The sequence below is a fragment of the Monodon monoceros genome, unplaced genomic scaffold (assembly GCF_005190385.1).
Source record: "Monodon monoceros isolate NGI ecotype Baffin Bay Population unplaced genomic scaffold, NGI_Narwhal_1 Super_Scaffold_6, whole genome shotgun sequence".
Classification (NCBI taxonomy): Eukaryota; Metazoa; Chordata; class Mammalia; order Artiodactyla; family Monodontidae; genus Monodon; species Monodon monoceros.
The window spans coordinates 76,613,353-76,630,003 of NW_021703783.1; the positions used below are offsets into that span (position 1 = coordinate 76,613,353).

The following is a 16,651-nucleotide window of genomic DNA, read 5'->3' on the forward strand; positions in this document are numbered from 1 at the left end:
CTGGGCAAAAATATTGCCAGAAAAATAAATCTCCAATATGATCATATTCAATCAACCAGGGTATAAATAGGGCATATATTCAAATACTTAAAAGTTATGTCAAGCTATAATTTTTTAAGCTAAAATATATTCTGTCATCCTAACTTGACAAATACACTTACATCATGACCTGGAAGGCCCGATGTGGATGCAGGATTCTCAGATTCCTTGATGTGCTATGCAGGAACTTGGCTGTACAAGGTGAGATGCCCCCAGCTGTGGCCTGTCTCCTTTCTCTTTTTGCACCTGGCTCCACCCAGCACTGTGATAGGCCTCATACACATGCATGTTCCCCGCCACCCTCCCCGTGCCCCGCCTGACTATGAAGTTCTGTCCAAACCTTTGGCAACTAGGCAACTGTGGCCACTTCTCTGGCCTGAGTTGTGTATACAAATAGCAAGTTCTGGCTTCAACAGCAAGAACCTGGAGAAGAATCCCATGAAGGTTCTGGATATGAGCTGAGGGCAGTCTAGACAGGGAATTCTATGGTTCTGTGCACCTGAGGTTAAAGGGGGGAGCGTGGGCTCCAGCAGGCCAGTCTTCTTAGGCCTATGGATCTGGCTCTGTGGGAAGGGGAGTGCCCAGAGTACAGCTTTCTAAAGCACTGTGCCTGGGGCAGGAGGCCCTCTTGCCTGGCTCTCAGCATAGTTCTGCAATTGGCTGTCAAAATATTTCCAGTTGTACCTGTACTGTAAATTGTAACTGTCCCAAGTTATTTCTTGCCTCACCTATTGCAATAGCTTCCTAACTGGTATCCTGGCCACTTGTGTCATCCTTGGTCATTAAGAGTCAGAAAACCTGTTTCCAAATCCTGGCCCTGCTATTTATTAATTGTATAACTTTAGACTGGTTAATTAACCTTTTGAGCCTCAATTTGCACAACATAGCTGCTCCCAAATTCCTGACTCACAGGCACTATAAGAAATAAAAAGTATTTATTGTGTGTTAAGCCGTTACTTTCCAGAGTAATTTGTTAAACAGAAAGACAAAACTAATACATTACCATTCCACCCCTGCTTCTCAAACATGGCATTGATGTCTATTATTCCAGAGGACCTTTCTAAAAACCTAATATAAAAACAGTAACGAAGATCTTCAACTAGAAACATTTAAAAACATTCTACCCATTCTAGTCTATTGATTCTTCAATAGTCTAAGCATGGATTTTTTCTTTTTTTCAAGATAAAGGTTAAGAAATCAAACAAAAAAACTATAAACTGTACATGTCAGGTCTCTCTAATATCAGTGACTCTTCTCATGACATAAATTAAGGGATGGAGGCAATGCTGTGTGCTATGTCCCATGCCCCAGTTCTAAGCCCATCCATCTTGCCCCACAGTACCGCAGCTACAACACCCTTTAAAGGCAGTCCTTAAATAACAAGAGACCTTATTCTTCCTCACATTTATCTGGTAATACTGAGGAATAGGCTGGTTTGGTTGGTGAAACATTGTATTTAATACTTGCCAGGATTATGAGATTCAAACTGCCTGTAGAACCTGGCCAATGTCTAAGATAGTCATGGACGTAATTGTCTTTTAATTAATTAATTAATGGCTGCGTTGGGTCTTTGTTGCAGTGCGCAGGCTTCTCATTGCAGTGGCTTCTCTTGTTGCGGAGCACGGGCTCTAGGCATGTGGGCTTCAGTAGTTGCAGCTTGTGGGCTCTAGAGCGCCGGCTCAGTAGTTGTGGTGCATGGGCTGAGTTGCTCCACGGCATGTGGGATCTTCCCACACCAGGGCTCGAACTGGTGGCCCTTGCATTGGCAGGTGGATTCTTAACCACTGCGACACCAGGGAAGCCCTGTCATTGTCTTTTACAATGCAAAGAATACTAATTTATCGTATTTCTATTCTGAGACATTAAAACCTGTTCCTAATTTCTTTAGTTTTGTTATTTATTCCTTCAGCATATATTTACCAAGTACCTTCTCCGTGCTAGCTCTGATAGAGTACAAACTAAACAAGACATTTGTCCTACTCTCAAGGAATTTAGAGTCTAATAAAGAAAAAAGAGAAGTTATAGTCCAATAGAAAAGAAAGAGATGCTCTTGGGAAAATAATCCCTTTGCGTGAAGAGGGAGCATGAGTGTGTGTGTGTGTGTGTGTGTGTGTGTGCATGCACACACGCGCACTCACATGTGCACGCACATACAGGCATGTATGTCTGCGTATTGTCCAGGTTGGGTGGAAATGTTACAGGGTTATTGGTTGTTGTTTACTTTTTACTGAAGTGTAACATACGTACAGAAAGTTGCACAAATCCTAAGTACATAGCTCAATGAATTTTTTCAAATTGAACCTAGTAAGCAGCACCTAGATAAAGAAATAGAATTTTACTAGTACCCAAGAAGCCCTTTTCTGGTCAATACTTCAGCAAGGAGAAGGAAATATATCAGACAACTTTCTTTTCAACAACGTGCTTAGTGCATACCTTCCTGCATCATGGGTCACCCTCGGACCATTATTAGTCCACCTTCAAAAATAGTTTCTCTGAGGCGACTCTCCCCTCTTCGTAAGCTGAAATCAGTGATGAAAGTCCAGGTGACCCAGAGCAAAAATTTCCAGCTGTCAAATTAACAGACAGGAAGCATTTCTTTCTTCACAAAAGATGTGTCTAGACTCATGGAAATTTCAAGGGAAAAAAAAAAACTCCATTAGGTCATCAGGTGAAGGATTGTTCCCTCTGATATGATTCCTAGTTTTTTCTTTAGTTTAAAATGAGAGCAGCTGTTCTTATTCAAAGTCAAGCCGTACACATAAAGCAAACCTAATGTACCCTTTATTGTAGTAGATGGAAAGCATGCACCAAACCAGTTAGGTAGTACAACCCCATGATGTGGCAGCAAAGCCTATGGCATGTTATTAGAAACCAAGTGATATAGAACATCTTTTATTTTGTGTTTAGAAAGCACAGGACAGCTACCTGACCCAAAGGTGAACCTTACACGGATACAATCAGACAAAGCACTTTCCATCGAAATATAGAAGTTCAAGGCTGTGGTGTTCAAGTCCCTTTGAGTGCTAATATCTATCAGTAGGTATAAAAAACGTAAAAAGTCACTCTTTGGGCTGAATCTTCCTTTAATCTTTTCTAGAAGGGCCTTATCACAGTTCAAATAAAATGGCTTAAAGTAAGAGTGGGTCTGTAGTAGGCAAATAACCCAGGTGGAGGTCTCTTGGATCATGTATTTGATGTTTTTTCATGGAATTAGAAAAAAGTGAAGAAAGCTTGAATCACAGCATTTGTGTTGTAAATTTCCATCACGTTTTTTGGTGACTTTCTCCAAACTTTAAGCCTATTTGCAAAACATAAGCAAGACTAGTAGCTCTTTTATGCAGAAACCATGTTTTTGTTTTGTTTTCTGCAACTACAGCATCTACCATAGCACTTGGGACATGGTAAGTGTTTAATAAACATTTGGTGACTGACAAATGTCTGTGTGTCCTGAGCTAAGGAGTTAGAACTTTATCCTAAAAGCTATGGGAGTCATTCCCTGAAGCATGTTCAGGAAAGGAGTGAAATGATCTTATTTACTTTGTAGGAAGATGCCCTGGCAATAGTAGGGAACATACACTATAAAGAAACAGATCTGGAGGCAAGATGACTCACTGGGAGGTAACAGTAACATCCCAGACTAGATAGTTTGAACTAAGGTAGGGGAATGTTAAGGTAAAAAGTAGACACTAATTTGAAGGATACTTAGAAAGTGAAATCTATATGATCTAATGATTGATAGAATATGGAGGGAATGAGAAGATAGGGGAGGAGGACTCTAACCATGATTCTTGGGATTATGGTTTGGTCTTTTGGATGGGTGATGAGTTAACTGGTTGAGATGCAGAATATAGTAGGAGAAGGAACAGGTTTGGTATCAAAAACAATAGGCTTTCTGCATTCCCTTTGGGTGTGAGGTCCTTGTGGGATGTCTGATATACAATAAATAGAGTACGAATGGTTTTTGAAGCCATGGGTTTTAATGCTATCTCACAGGAAGAAAGGCAGAGTGTAAAAACCCAGAGGGCAAAGTGCAGAAGGAGACCAAGATGGAGGGGCCAGACAGGTGGGAAAAAAGCTAAGAGAATAGAGTAAGAAAGAGAACAGAGCTAAGGAACATGGGCTTCAAAGGGATTGAATGAGGTAAAGACTAAGTCAGATTGAATATATTGGAACTAATATGTAAGAGCAGCAATTATGTCTCTTTTGATCGCAAGTACTAGAAACTCAAATCAGCTTAAGCAATTTATTGGTTCATGTTAATGGGGAGAAGGGAAGATCCAGAGTCTTAAATAATAATAGTATCATTTTCTCCCCATCTCTACGCATAACCCCTCATTTACACATCTGTCCTCTGTTTTGGTCTTGTTCTCTTCTACTACTGACAGACTTCCTGTCCATGGAGGGAGACAAACTGTAGCTCTGGGCTCATATTTTCTCAGCCTTGTAAATCCAGAGGAAAGAGGAAACGTCTCTTTCCCTACTTCAGAATACACAGCTTGCTGGGAAGGACTCTGATTGGTCAGGCCAGCCAGGGTCACGAGCCCACTCTTAAGCCAGGCAGCAGGTATCGTGAATGGTGATACCACCAGAATCACGATTTGAGGATGTAGAAATAGATCCAAAAGAAGGAAGAGGAAAAGGTGCTATTCCCAGAATCTAGGGTAGGAATGGAGGGTGACCAGAAATAACAGATTTCTACAATCTGTTGAATGATGCTGGTAGAAGCCAGTTTGCAGTTGAAACTCAGTCAGCCTTTTAGACTCAGCTGTCACAGATACTGATTAAAAAACTAAGACGAGTGCCCATAGACTAGTCTTCATTTTGAAGAGGCTTGCCTATTAACTAAACATATGGATTAAGATGTATGTATTCCCTAAAAGTCACACATAAAAAAGGAAGACTTTTTTCTCCCTTATGGTAATAGAAATTTGGTTTTCGTATGAGATAAAATTATAAAGTGACATTTTTTTAAAAATGAAAACACTGGGAAGTTTTTCAAGGTGTTCACTTTGGGAGTCTGTACAATTATCCTAGCAGCGATGTTATTGCACAAGACATTTTTGAAAGTTCTCTTTTGAATTTGCCTCTGAGCTTGAAGGGGTAAAAATCCATGTCTTTTAAGGACATATTAGAATTCTGAAAACAACCCAAGTTGTCATTTGGAGTGAAATTTGGTGAAAAGGGTAAGTTAGAGGAATACAGCACAATCATGTAATCCAATAATGAGATGGGTTGATTTTCCTCTCCAGGACTGTAATGATCTTCTCCTTTCTCCTCTTTCTCACTCTCCCCCCAGTTCTCTCTCCAGTAGCTCTTACACATCCAGCCAGATTAACCTTTCTGAAGTATAATTCCCATCATGTCAGTACCTTTTCCAAAATCTATCAGTGACTCAAACTGCTGGTATAAAAATGTCCAAGCCCTTTGGTCTGGAAGACAAGGCTCTTTGCAGTCTCACTGAAGTTTGTTATTTGTTCTCCCTTTCAGTCCCCAAAAGTGAACTCCTGAATATTTTCTGTTCAATCTCAGTGAATTCTTATATTTTTGTTTTCTCTCCATGACCAATTTCTATCTTGCCTTTATGGCAATGATCAGATGTCATCATCCCCATGGGCTAGCCTCCCCTGATTCCTGCACTCCAGTTGATTATCCTTGGTTTCTTTCCCCTGAGATTGAAATTGCTAGTTTCTGTTTATCTGGAATTTTGTGGGAATATGAGGTTAGATTAATGCAATGTTCTAGTTATTGATAATAATGTTATGTTTAATATAGCACTAGGATTAAAAGAAGTAGACAATAGTAAGACACCTAAAACAGATTACTTTGAACATAACAGTCTAGTCAAAAGAGCAAGCATAGTCTTTAGAGATAGACTGAATTTGAATCCTAGCTCTGTTGTTTTTTAGCTGGGTGTCTTTAAGCAATTTATTAATATTTCTCTAAGCATCCATCCCCTCATCTGTAAAGTGGAAGTAATGACACCAGTTTCATAAATTTATTTTGAGGATTAGAAGAGGCTATGGAAAAGATTTTAAAAATAATCTTAGAGAAAGGAAGACTTCTATAAGCATGATAAAATTCAGAAGCTATAAAGATTGATATTTCAATTGCATAAAATGTAAACATTTTTGCATGGCAAAATAATACCATAACTAAAGCCAAAGAGGGTAAACTGCAACATTTATAACACATAAAGGGATTATTTTCATTCTCTCATATCTGTGGGGAAAAAGACCAATCCAGTAGAAAAGAATATGAACAAAGGAAATAAAAATTATCCACAGAAAACGAAATATAAATAGCTTTTAAACATATAAAAAGATGCTCAACCTCATATGTAATAAAGTAAATGCAAATTAAAACTCAGTGATATACTATTTTTCACCTGAGGGAAATGTATACAGGTACACCTTCTCTGAAAGGCAATTTGGCAATGACCATAAAATTTAAGCACATACTCTTCTGAGCAATTCTACTTCTAGGAATGTATATACCTGTGCTGTCCAATATAGCAGCCAGTGGCCACATCTGATTACTGAGCACCTGCAGTGTGGCTTATCTGAATTGAGATATACATTATGCATGAAATACGCACTGAATTCCAAAGACTTACGGCAAGCAAAAGAATGTAAAATATCTCATTATATATTTTTTATAATGACTTACATGTTGAAATGATATTTGGGATATAATGTGTTAAATATAATACATTAGTAAGAACAATTTTACTTGTCTCTTTTACTTTTTTTAGTATGATTGCCAGAACATTTAAAATTATGTATGTTGTTCACATATGAACAGTGACAACATACACTGTTCTATTTGCATGTATGAGAGATTATGTATGTATAAATAATACCTGGAAACATCCTTAATATTCACTAACAGAGGCTTCACTAAATAACACATGATACACTCACAGAGTGGAATGTTATGTGACCAGAAAAAGGAGCGAGACTAATTTGTACCAAGATGGTAACTCTCCAATATATATTAAGTGAAAAAAAATAAAGCACAGAACAGATGTATAGTAAGCTGTTTGTGTTCAGTGTATATTGAACAAATTTTGAATGAATTATGTAAAATTGTACATATGCATAGAATATTCTTGGAAGGATGCATAACTAATTATTTTTAGTTATTGTCCTAAAGAGAAGTAATTGTGTCTCAGTATCAGAGATAGGAGATTTATTTTTAACTCTACCTTTTTGTACTCATTTACCAACATTTTAACAACATGTATTCATTACCTATTTAGAAAAAAATGTATTTACAGGTTTTCATTGTTTTTGAAGAAAACAATCTCCAAAAAGAATTTCCCAAAGTCAGTTATGACAGCATAGTAACTTATGTTTATTTTTTAAAAGTAAAGGTGGTAAACCATGGTGTCCTACACGTAGTAGGTGCCTAGGAAATATCCATTCCTCTCCCTTTTCCACTCTTTGGCTAATAGCACAGATATCATAACAGAATCTTTCCATGTTTTAGGAATATCCTAAGTGTTGCCTTCATGTTATGGCTCTGGATATGTCGAGGGTCAGTGAATGAGGCTGCACTGATCTTATGACATGCCCTGGAAATTAGTTATTTCCCCCCAATAAATCCCAGAAATATGCTTGCTTACTTTTATACCCCTCTCATCAAAATGGAAGGCAGCTTGTATAATGCATAACTTCTTAGTCAGTATGGTATTGTAAGCTGTCTGCAAATTTTATTACTATATTAAGGGCGGAAGCAAATTTTTCCAGTTATTACACCCTCTGCATTGAAATCTTCACTCTCCTTGTCAGTCTCTTGATTCTTCAGCAGTTAAAACACTCTCTTTATTTCTGTATCAGAGACTCTGTGTGCCTTGCTAACCTCTCTGTCTGCTTCAATCACCTCTTCTCACTTTCATGAAGTTTGTTGATTGATTGCTTCTAACAGGGTATGGCTGGCTTTCCAGGCCTTTGTCTAAATTTAAAACACTAGAGCCATCCTTCAGAAAGTACACCATGCTCAATCAATTGCATTTGCTCATAGAATACCTTTTGTTTTTTTAGAAGCAAAAGTCTCTTGATTCTGACTCCTTATTTCCATTCCCATTGATTCTGCCTGAGTCCAGGTCCCCTTCATCTTGTCTGGGATATGTCAATTAGCTCTTAACTAGTCAGTGTGCTTTCAGACTCCCTACCGGCAGTCCATTTTCCACTTTACTGCTAAATTTTAAAAAGAGGTTCTGAAAAACAGATTTATGCATTCATTCCTTCATTCATCCAACGTTTATTAAGCATCTCCTTTGTGTCAGTCATCATGCTAGGAACTGGGAACACAAAGGCATCTTTTTCCTATGCAGGCGCTGTGCTCCTGAGCTTGTGTCTAGTGCAGGGGGCCAATGACTGGACACATGTCTATGGGGCCCAGGATACTGTGGCAGAACCCAGCAGGGAAGGACAGTTTCTCAGTCCCTGCCACCTGATCAAATTGGAGAGAGGCAGAGGGACGTGTTTTAACAGGCCCTCTCCAAGAGCAAGGCTGGACAAGTGGTACATAGCATATCTGATCAGTAAGGCTGGACGGATAGCCAGAGACAAGCTGGAGACATCAGCATGAGGCAGTGGTGAAGGGCTTAAGGGGCCATGCAAAGGAGTTTAGACTTTATTCTAAGGGCCTAGGTTTTAAGTAGTGTAGTCATGTGATCAGATTTGCATTTTATGAAAAGCATCATGATAAAAGTTTGGAGGATAGTTGAAGGGATAAAAGACTGGAACCAGGAAAGCAAATTAGGAGGAGACTGTTTCAACAATCCAGTCAAGAGGCAAGGACGATCTAAATGAAGAAAACAGCAGTGGGGGTGGGGAGAGGTGGACAGACTCTAGAGACAGCCATCAAGAAAACAGACTAGGTTTAGTGATTACTTATTTGGATGTTTGTGGGAAGGGGGAAAAGGAGAATGTCAGAACTGACTTGCAAATGGCTGGTTTGAGCCCTTGGGATGCTGTAAGGAGCTATGCAGAGGGAATGGTTTGGCAGGGAGCTGGTTGTGTGATTTGGTAAAGATGGTAGCTGTTGAGTATTTGGGTCTGCACTCAGCTGAGAGGTGTAGACCAGAGACATTCATTCTTCACCCATTTACTCATTCAACAAATAGGTGTTGAGTGCCTACTATATTCCAGGTACTGTTCTAAGCATTGGGAATGTAGTGGTAAAAAAACAGAACAAGGTTCTATTTTTGTGGCACTTTCGCTCCAGAAAAGAGACTAAAGAAACCAAACACAACTTAATAAATGTATACTATGGTAAAATGTCAGGTAGGTATGTTGAGGACAAATACAATTCGGATGAGAAGGCAGAGCATGACCAGGTGTTGGGGATATTTAAAATAAGATAGTCCAGAGAAAAGCATCTTTGAAGAGGTGATATTTGAGCATAAACCTGATTGAAGTAACAAAGGGAGGCATGGGAAAGTTCAACGGAAGGGTGTGTAAGGAAAACCTTGGGGGGCAAAAGGGTCCCAAAGGAGTGGGTGGTGGAAGTTGTAAGGGAGGGGTAGAAGGAGAAGGAATACAGATGCTCACATAATAGCACCCCCTACCAATCCCTGAAAACCTTAAATTCTTAAGTACTATATGTCGTCTGCTTCCTTTTGCAACCATCTCTAGCCCCTTAGACAGTACTAATTCCTTCCTTCATCATGACTGTCCAGCCCGTGATAAATTTCACAGCACGTGTCACTTTGTATCACTAGAATTTGTTACTTTGCTATAACCTGAGCTTCTCCAAGGTAGGGATGTTGTTCACCTTGGTGACTGAAATACACAGCACAGTTTGCTGGGAACTCCTAGGGCCCACAAATGTATGTTGACAGAACAATAATGACAAACGAGGTGACTTTTTGAACGTGACTTCTGAAAACCACTATAAAACATATGATCTGGCTGCTCTGTCCTTTATAAATCTTCATGCTTTAAAATATGAATGGGTCAATATCGCATTAAAATTTTTTTCTTTTAGAATTTATTTTACTTAAAAACAAATGAGACACATTGGACTAAGTTAAATAGAAGTATATAGAACCATAAGGCTTTAAAAGAAAAAAAAAAAGCAGTCCCTTGCGCCTCTCTACAAACAGCCAGTTACTACTTCTCTAGAGGTCACCCTTTTAACTCTTCTGCTGTGTCTTTTGGTATTAATCTCCATCTCCCTGAATAATAAGCTAATGTACAGTTTTTCTTTCAATTTTAGGCTTTACCTATTAACTTTCTACCATAAAATATAAGGAATCAGTTTTCACAGCACCCTCCTCCACTCCTGCTACACACAGATGCACACTTCCCATCCATATTGAGTTGATACCCAATATAGCTGTATCATAATTTTGGTTAAATTAACATTCTATGTTCACTTTTTTATGACTACGTAAATATTCATAGCAGAGTTATGTGGTATATTGTGGTTTCTATTTCCATTTTTACTTTCTTGCACAACTTTTTGTTTCCCTAGTGTTAGCTTTCTGTTATTGGCTGGTCAGTTGATTGGTTTTCTAGTTTTCTATGTACTCGATCATGAATTAAGTCCCTTACCTCCTCTCCTCCAGTTCTGTAAATCTCTTCCTAATAAAATTAAACATGTCAGATATGGGTGTGTGTCGGTGTGTGTGCATGTATTTTTGTTTTTTGACAATAGCATTCGTTGAGCCTTTTGACCTGCCATCTGGACTGGTTGCTCTTTTGGCCCAGTGCCCAACAGTAATCCTGGGATTTTTCCTTTGCTGACATCCTAAGGGTTCCATTTACCTTTCTCAGACTGGATGCCCTGTCTTCCTCTTGCAGCTCATTCCTTTGTTTTGGGGGAACACCTCCTCAAGTAACTTCCTGAAAGGTTGCATGGGAAGTAAATTTGTTGGGACTTTACATGTCTGAAAATGTTTTTATTCCTCCCTGACACTTGAATGATAATATGGCTAGATGATATTAAATACAATAACCATTTTGCTCAGAATCATGAAGGCATCGTTAATTGTTTTGTAAATTCTAGTGTTACTATTTAGAACGTGGAAGCTATTTTGGTTTTTTTATTTTTTTAATTAAAAAAATTTAATCCTCTTATTATTCGTTTTTAACAAAGGGCCCCAGGGGTAGGGGTATTCTGGTTCTTGAAACCTGTTTAGTAACATCTTTTTTCTTTTTTCCTTCATCTTGGGGAATGTTTAAAATCTCTCGGGACTTACCTGGTGGACCAGTGGGTTAGACTCCACACTCCCAATGCGGGGGTCCTGGGTTCAATCCGTGTTCAGGGAACTAGATCCCGCATGCATGCCACAACTAAGAGTTTGCATACTGCAACTAAGAGTTCGCATGCTGCAACTAAGAAGCCTGCATGCCGCAGCAGAGAGCCCTCATGCTGCAACTAAAAAGATTCCACATGCTGCAACTAAAGGTCCCACATGCCGCAAGGAAGATCTTGTGTGCTGCAACTAAAACCTGCACAGCCTAAATAAACAAACAAACAAACAAACAAATAAATATTTTTAAAAATCTGTCAAGCCAATGTTCTGTAATTTGACAATTATGTACTATTATGGTGTGTTTTTTATTTTTTTTTTTAGTTTTTGGCCATTCCACGTAGCATCTTAGTTCCCCAACCAGGGATAGAACCCACACCCTCTGCATTGGAAGCATGGAGTCTTAACCACTGGACCGTCAGGGAAGTCTGTGGTGTGTTTTTTAAAAAGAATTAATTTTGTGTTTTATTTATAAGTTGAGGATATCACTTTATTTTTTAATAATCAGGAGCAGTTAGTCCCTGAGATATTTTTAAATAAAATCTATTGATGTTTAGTATACAAAAAATAAACTGCATCATTTAAAATATACCCTTTTATGAATTTTGACAGAGATATTGAAACTACCTTGAAACCACCACAACAATCAAAACAAAGAACAATTCCAATTGCATCACCACCAGTTGTTTCCTTGACTCCTTAAAGTCCATTCCTCCTTCCACCAAGGCAGGTGCTGCACTGCTTTTTGTTACTATGGATTAGTTGGCATTAAATGTGGATTGATATCAGGGTAGGCCCTCTGACTTTGCCTTTAAAAAAAAAGTGTTTTGGCTAGGTCATTCGCATTCCAAAATAAAATTTTGAATTAGCCTGTCAATTTTCACACACAAAAAATAAACCTGCTGGAATTTCATGGAGATTAAGTTGAACATATAGATTAATCTGGAAAAACTGACATTCTAGCAATATTGTTTTCCATCTCATTAATATGATATAGCTCTCTATCTAGGTCTTTAGCTTCTCTCAACAATGTTTTATAGTTTTCAATGTATAGCTATTGCATATATTGTATTAAACTAATTGTAAATATTTCATCCTTTTGAATGCTACTGGAAATGAAATTTTTATTTCATTTTCCAATTGTTTATTTCTAGTATATAGAAATACTACTCTATTTTTGTATATTGACTTTGCATAAGCCTTGCTAAATTCACTTATTGAGTTCTAGGGTCATTTTCCTGTTTGCCTTATGATTTTCTACTACACAATCATATTGTCTGCAAATAGAGTTCTACTTCTTCCTTTCTATTCTGTGTGCTTTTTCTTTTCTTTTCTTTTCTTTCTTTTTTTTTTTTTAACTTTTTGCACTGGCTAGGTCTTCTAGTAGAACGTTGAATAGCAGTAAGACAGGGCATCTTTGTATTGCTCTCAGTCTTAGGAGAAAGGCATTCAGTGTTTTGCCATTAAGTATGGTGCTAACTGTGGGCCTTCCATAAATGTTCTTGAACCAGTTGAGGATGTTTCCTCTCTTTTTTTCCTAGAGAGTTGATAATCGTGAATGGATGCTGAATTTTAAAAAATGCTTTTGCTTCATCTATTGGCATAATTATAATGCGATTCTCCTTTATTTTGTTAATATGGCGAATTATGTTAACTGGTTTTGAGTGTTAAACCAACCTTGCATTTCTGAAATAAACCTTACCTGGTCATGATGTGTAACAATCCTTTTTATATGTTACTGGGTTTAACTCACATTTATATGTGTTTATACAATTTGTGTCTCTATGTATGAGGGATTTGAGTCTATTATTTTATGTAATGTCTTTGTCTGGTTTTAGCATCAGAGTAATACTGTCTTTAAAAAAAATGAGTTTAAGGGATATTCCTTTCTCTTCTGTTTTTGAAAAAAATTGCATTGGGTTGATATTATTTCTTCCTTACATGTTTGATAGAATTCAACAGTGAAGCCCTCTGATCCTGCAGTTTCCTTTTTTGGAGAGTTTTCTTAATTACAACTTTAATTTCTGTAATACATATAGGACTACTTGTTATCTATTTCTTCTTGTGTCAGTATTAATATTTGTGTCTTTCAAGATATTTGTCCATTTTATTTGTTATGAAATTTATTGGCATAAAGTTGTTCATACTATTCCCTTATTATCTTTTTAAATGTCTTTTGGTTCTGTATTGACAGACTCTCTTTCAATCCTCATATTGGTAATTTGTGTTTTCTCTTTCTTCTTGATAAGTCTATCTAGAGCTTTATAAGTTTCATTAATAATTTCAAAGAATCAGATTCTGATTTCATTGATTTTTCTCTGCTGTCCATCTGTTTTCATTTTCATTGTTCTCTAATCTTTACTTAAAAAAAAGTGCTCTTCTTTTTCTAGATTCCTTAAGAGAGAGCATAGATTATTGATGTTGGATCTTTCTTTTCAATAATATAGGTATTTAAACCTATATATTTTTCTATAAGCATTGCTTTAGCTGAATTCCATAAAGTTTTATATGTTGCATTTTACTGATTATTAGTTTGAATATTTTCTAATTTATTTGTGATTTGATTTCTTCTTTGACCTATGCATTGTATACAAGCAAAGTTGTTTAATTTTCATATGTTTGGGGCTTTTCTACATGCTTTACTGTTTTCTATTTCTATTAATTCTATTGTGATCAGAGAACATACACTGTATGATTTATTCTTTTAAAATGTATTGAGACTTGTTTCATGGCAGCATGTAGTCTATCTTTGTAAATGTTCCATGTGTATTTGAAAAGAATATTTATCCTGCAGAGGTTGGGTACAGTGTTCTATAAATGTCAGTTAAAATACTGTAGTTGATTGTGTTCAGATCTTCGACATCTTTACTGATTTTTTTTTTCTTATCTGGATGTTCTATCAATTACTGAGATAATTCTGTTAGTCTCCAACAGTAATTAGGATTATGCACGTTCTTTTTCCCCCTTTAGTTCTGACATTTATTCTTTTTTTAAAAAAATTATTTATTTGGCTGTGACGGGTCTTAGTTGTGGCATGCAGGATCTTTAATTGAGGCATGTCGGATCTTTTCGTTGCGGCATGCAGGCTCTTAGTTGCAGCATGTGGAATCTAGTTCCCTGACCAACGATTGAACCTGGGACCTCTGCGTTGGGAGCATGGAGTTTTAACCACTGGACCACTAGGGAAGTCCCTGACATTTATTCTTCATATACTTTGAACTTATGTTATTGGTCACATATTATTTATAATTAATATGGCTTCTGGTTTTGCTGACCTTTTGATTGTTATGAAATATCCCTCTTTGTCCCTAGGAATATTCCTTGTCTTGATGTCTACTTTTGGAAAGCTGCATATGTTTATATAATTCATATATCAGTGAGGTCTCCAACATTTGGCTTCTATTACTTGTAGACTGTATTATACAGAACTAGGAAACGCTATGCGCATAGATAGACACAGAGGTAGGAACAAGAATGGCAGGACCATTCCACAACCATGTCAGGTGATGAGGCTGTAGGACCAGCAGCGAGGAAGCAGCAGAGGTTAATATTTGGCCCTTTATGCTCTTGATAATATAGCATAATGGTTAAGAGCACAGTTTTTGTAGTCTTACAGTTCTAGGTTTAATTGCTGTCCACCATTACTTAACTGTGTGACCTTGGGCAAGTTACTTAACCTCTGTTTCTTCATATGTAAAATGGGGACATATAATAGTACATGTGTTTTACAAACATAAAATTACATATATATAGTATATATATATACTTCATATACATATCTACACACACAAATATATAGTGCTTAGCAAAGTATCTGTTCCATAAATATTTTTATATGTCATTGTATAATATATAATATGATATATTGCTATATCATATATTCATATATTCTAGTTTCCACTTTCCTGCTGACTTCAAATTTTCAGAGATTTAGTTAATTGTCTTTTCGTTCTCCTATTTGCCCTTATTCCTCCTGCCCCTACTCCTACTCTATTTTCTTATTTCCCAACTTTTTGGTTCCCACCCCTGCCAACATGTATTTAATAACCTCAAGAACTGTAAACTACAATTAAGGCGGTTGCTGCTTGCTGTCTTTGTTTTGAGGCTCCCCATCAATCTTTATAGCTTGTCTAGGGCTTCAATTTCTGCTCTGAAAAAATTTCTTCTCTGCATTTATTAGAGTTTTCTGGTTATTTGCAATATTGTTGCAAATAACCGGGGCTTACGTACCTAGTTCAGAAACACACTCCAAGTATGTACTTGTGCTGAAAGAATAATAACACTGTTTACAGAAGAAATGCCCTATATTTTTTAAAAGGATTCTCAGCAGAGCTTATTAAAAAAAAAAAAAAAAAAAGCCCTGTTAGAAGGGGAATATGAAAGCTCAAGTCACCTACTCCTTTTCCCACTCTGAGAAGCATCTCCTTCAGAAGAATTCCCAACCAGATGGTGTTCCGTGTTCCTGACCCTGCAGCATGATTTGGAAAAAAGATCATAGGTTTTGAAGTCGGATAACTCAGACACTTAGGCTTTCTGTTATTTCTTAGCTTTTCCTAGCATGTCTCCTGGTTTGTAAATTGCATCGGGTATTATCGGCTGTCCATGGTTTCCTCTTCAGGAAAGACATTCCCAAACCCACATCCATGTTCATTTCCCTTTCATACATTTTGTACCTTTCATCTGAGGCAACTCTCAGAGTTTTTGATTTTCATTTAAGTATGTATTTATTAACGTCTGCCCCTAATACTGGACTGTAGCTCCACCAGGCCAGGGACCACGAGTGTTGACCGTACCCCTGTATTCCCAGGCTAAACTCAGCACTGTGCACCCAGAGTCTAGCAGAGTGCCTGGCACACAGTAGGCAGCCAACAAACAAATGGATGACAAAAGGGCAGCAGCCTCTGGCCCTAGCGCCATCGGTGGGGCGTGGAGGGAGCCGCCCAGGCCCGCAGATCCCTCCCAGGCGCTAGGACCAGGACCCCCACCAGGCCCAGCACCGCCCCTGGCCCTGGCCCTGGCCCTGGCCCTGCCCCTGGCCACCAACCCGAACGATCCCTTGCGGTAGCGCCTCTCCCGGTGACGCCATCCGGGGGCGGGACTTCCGGCCGCCGAAGTTTAACAGTCCAGGCGGGAGCCGGAAGCCCAGCGCCGGAGAGGGCCGCGCCGGGGCCCCCGGTGTACGGCGGCTGAGAGGTGAGGTTCAGGAGGGCCCGGGGTGGGGGCCGACGGCTGCCGAATACTTGCCCTCTACTGGTGCCCGCTCTCCGGTCACCTCAGGGGGCGGGTCGGAGGCCCTGGGGTCCCGGGGCTCCGGCCGGCCTGGCGCTCCGGACGGTTACCGGGCAGGGG

The 16,651-nt window shown here is 38.5% G+C and overlaps 1 protein-coding gene across 2 annotated transcripts in view; it reads left to right on the plus strand.

Annotated features, from left to right (window-relative positions):
• The first annotated feature begins 16,418 nt into the window (after positions 1–16,418).
• NEDD1 (NEDD1 gamma-tubulin ring complex targeting factor) overlaps positions 16,419–16,651 on the plus strand; it is a 45,973-nt gene continuing 45,740 nt past the window's right edge. The window contains exon 1 of one of the 2 annotated variants that reach the window (XM_029206425.1): positions 16,419–16,495. The gene's annotated coding sequence lies outside the window, so the exon portion shown is untranslated. The remainder of the gene's footprint in view (positions 16,496–16,651) is intronic. The other variant, XM_029206426.1, reaches the window with a different exon arrangement.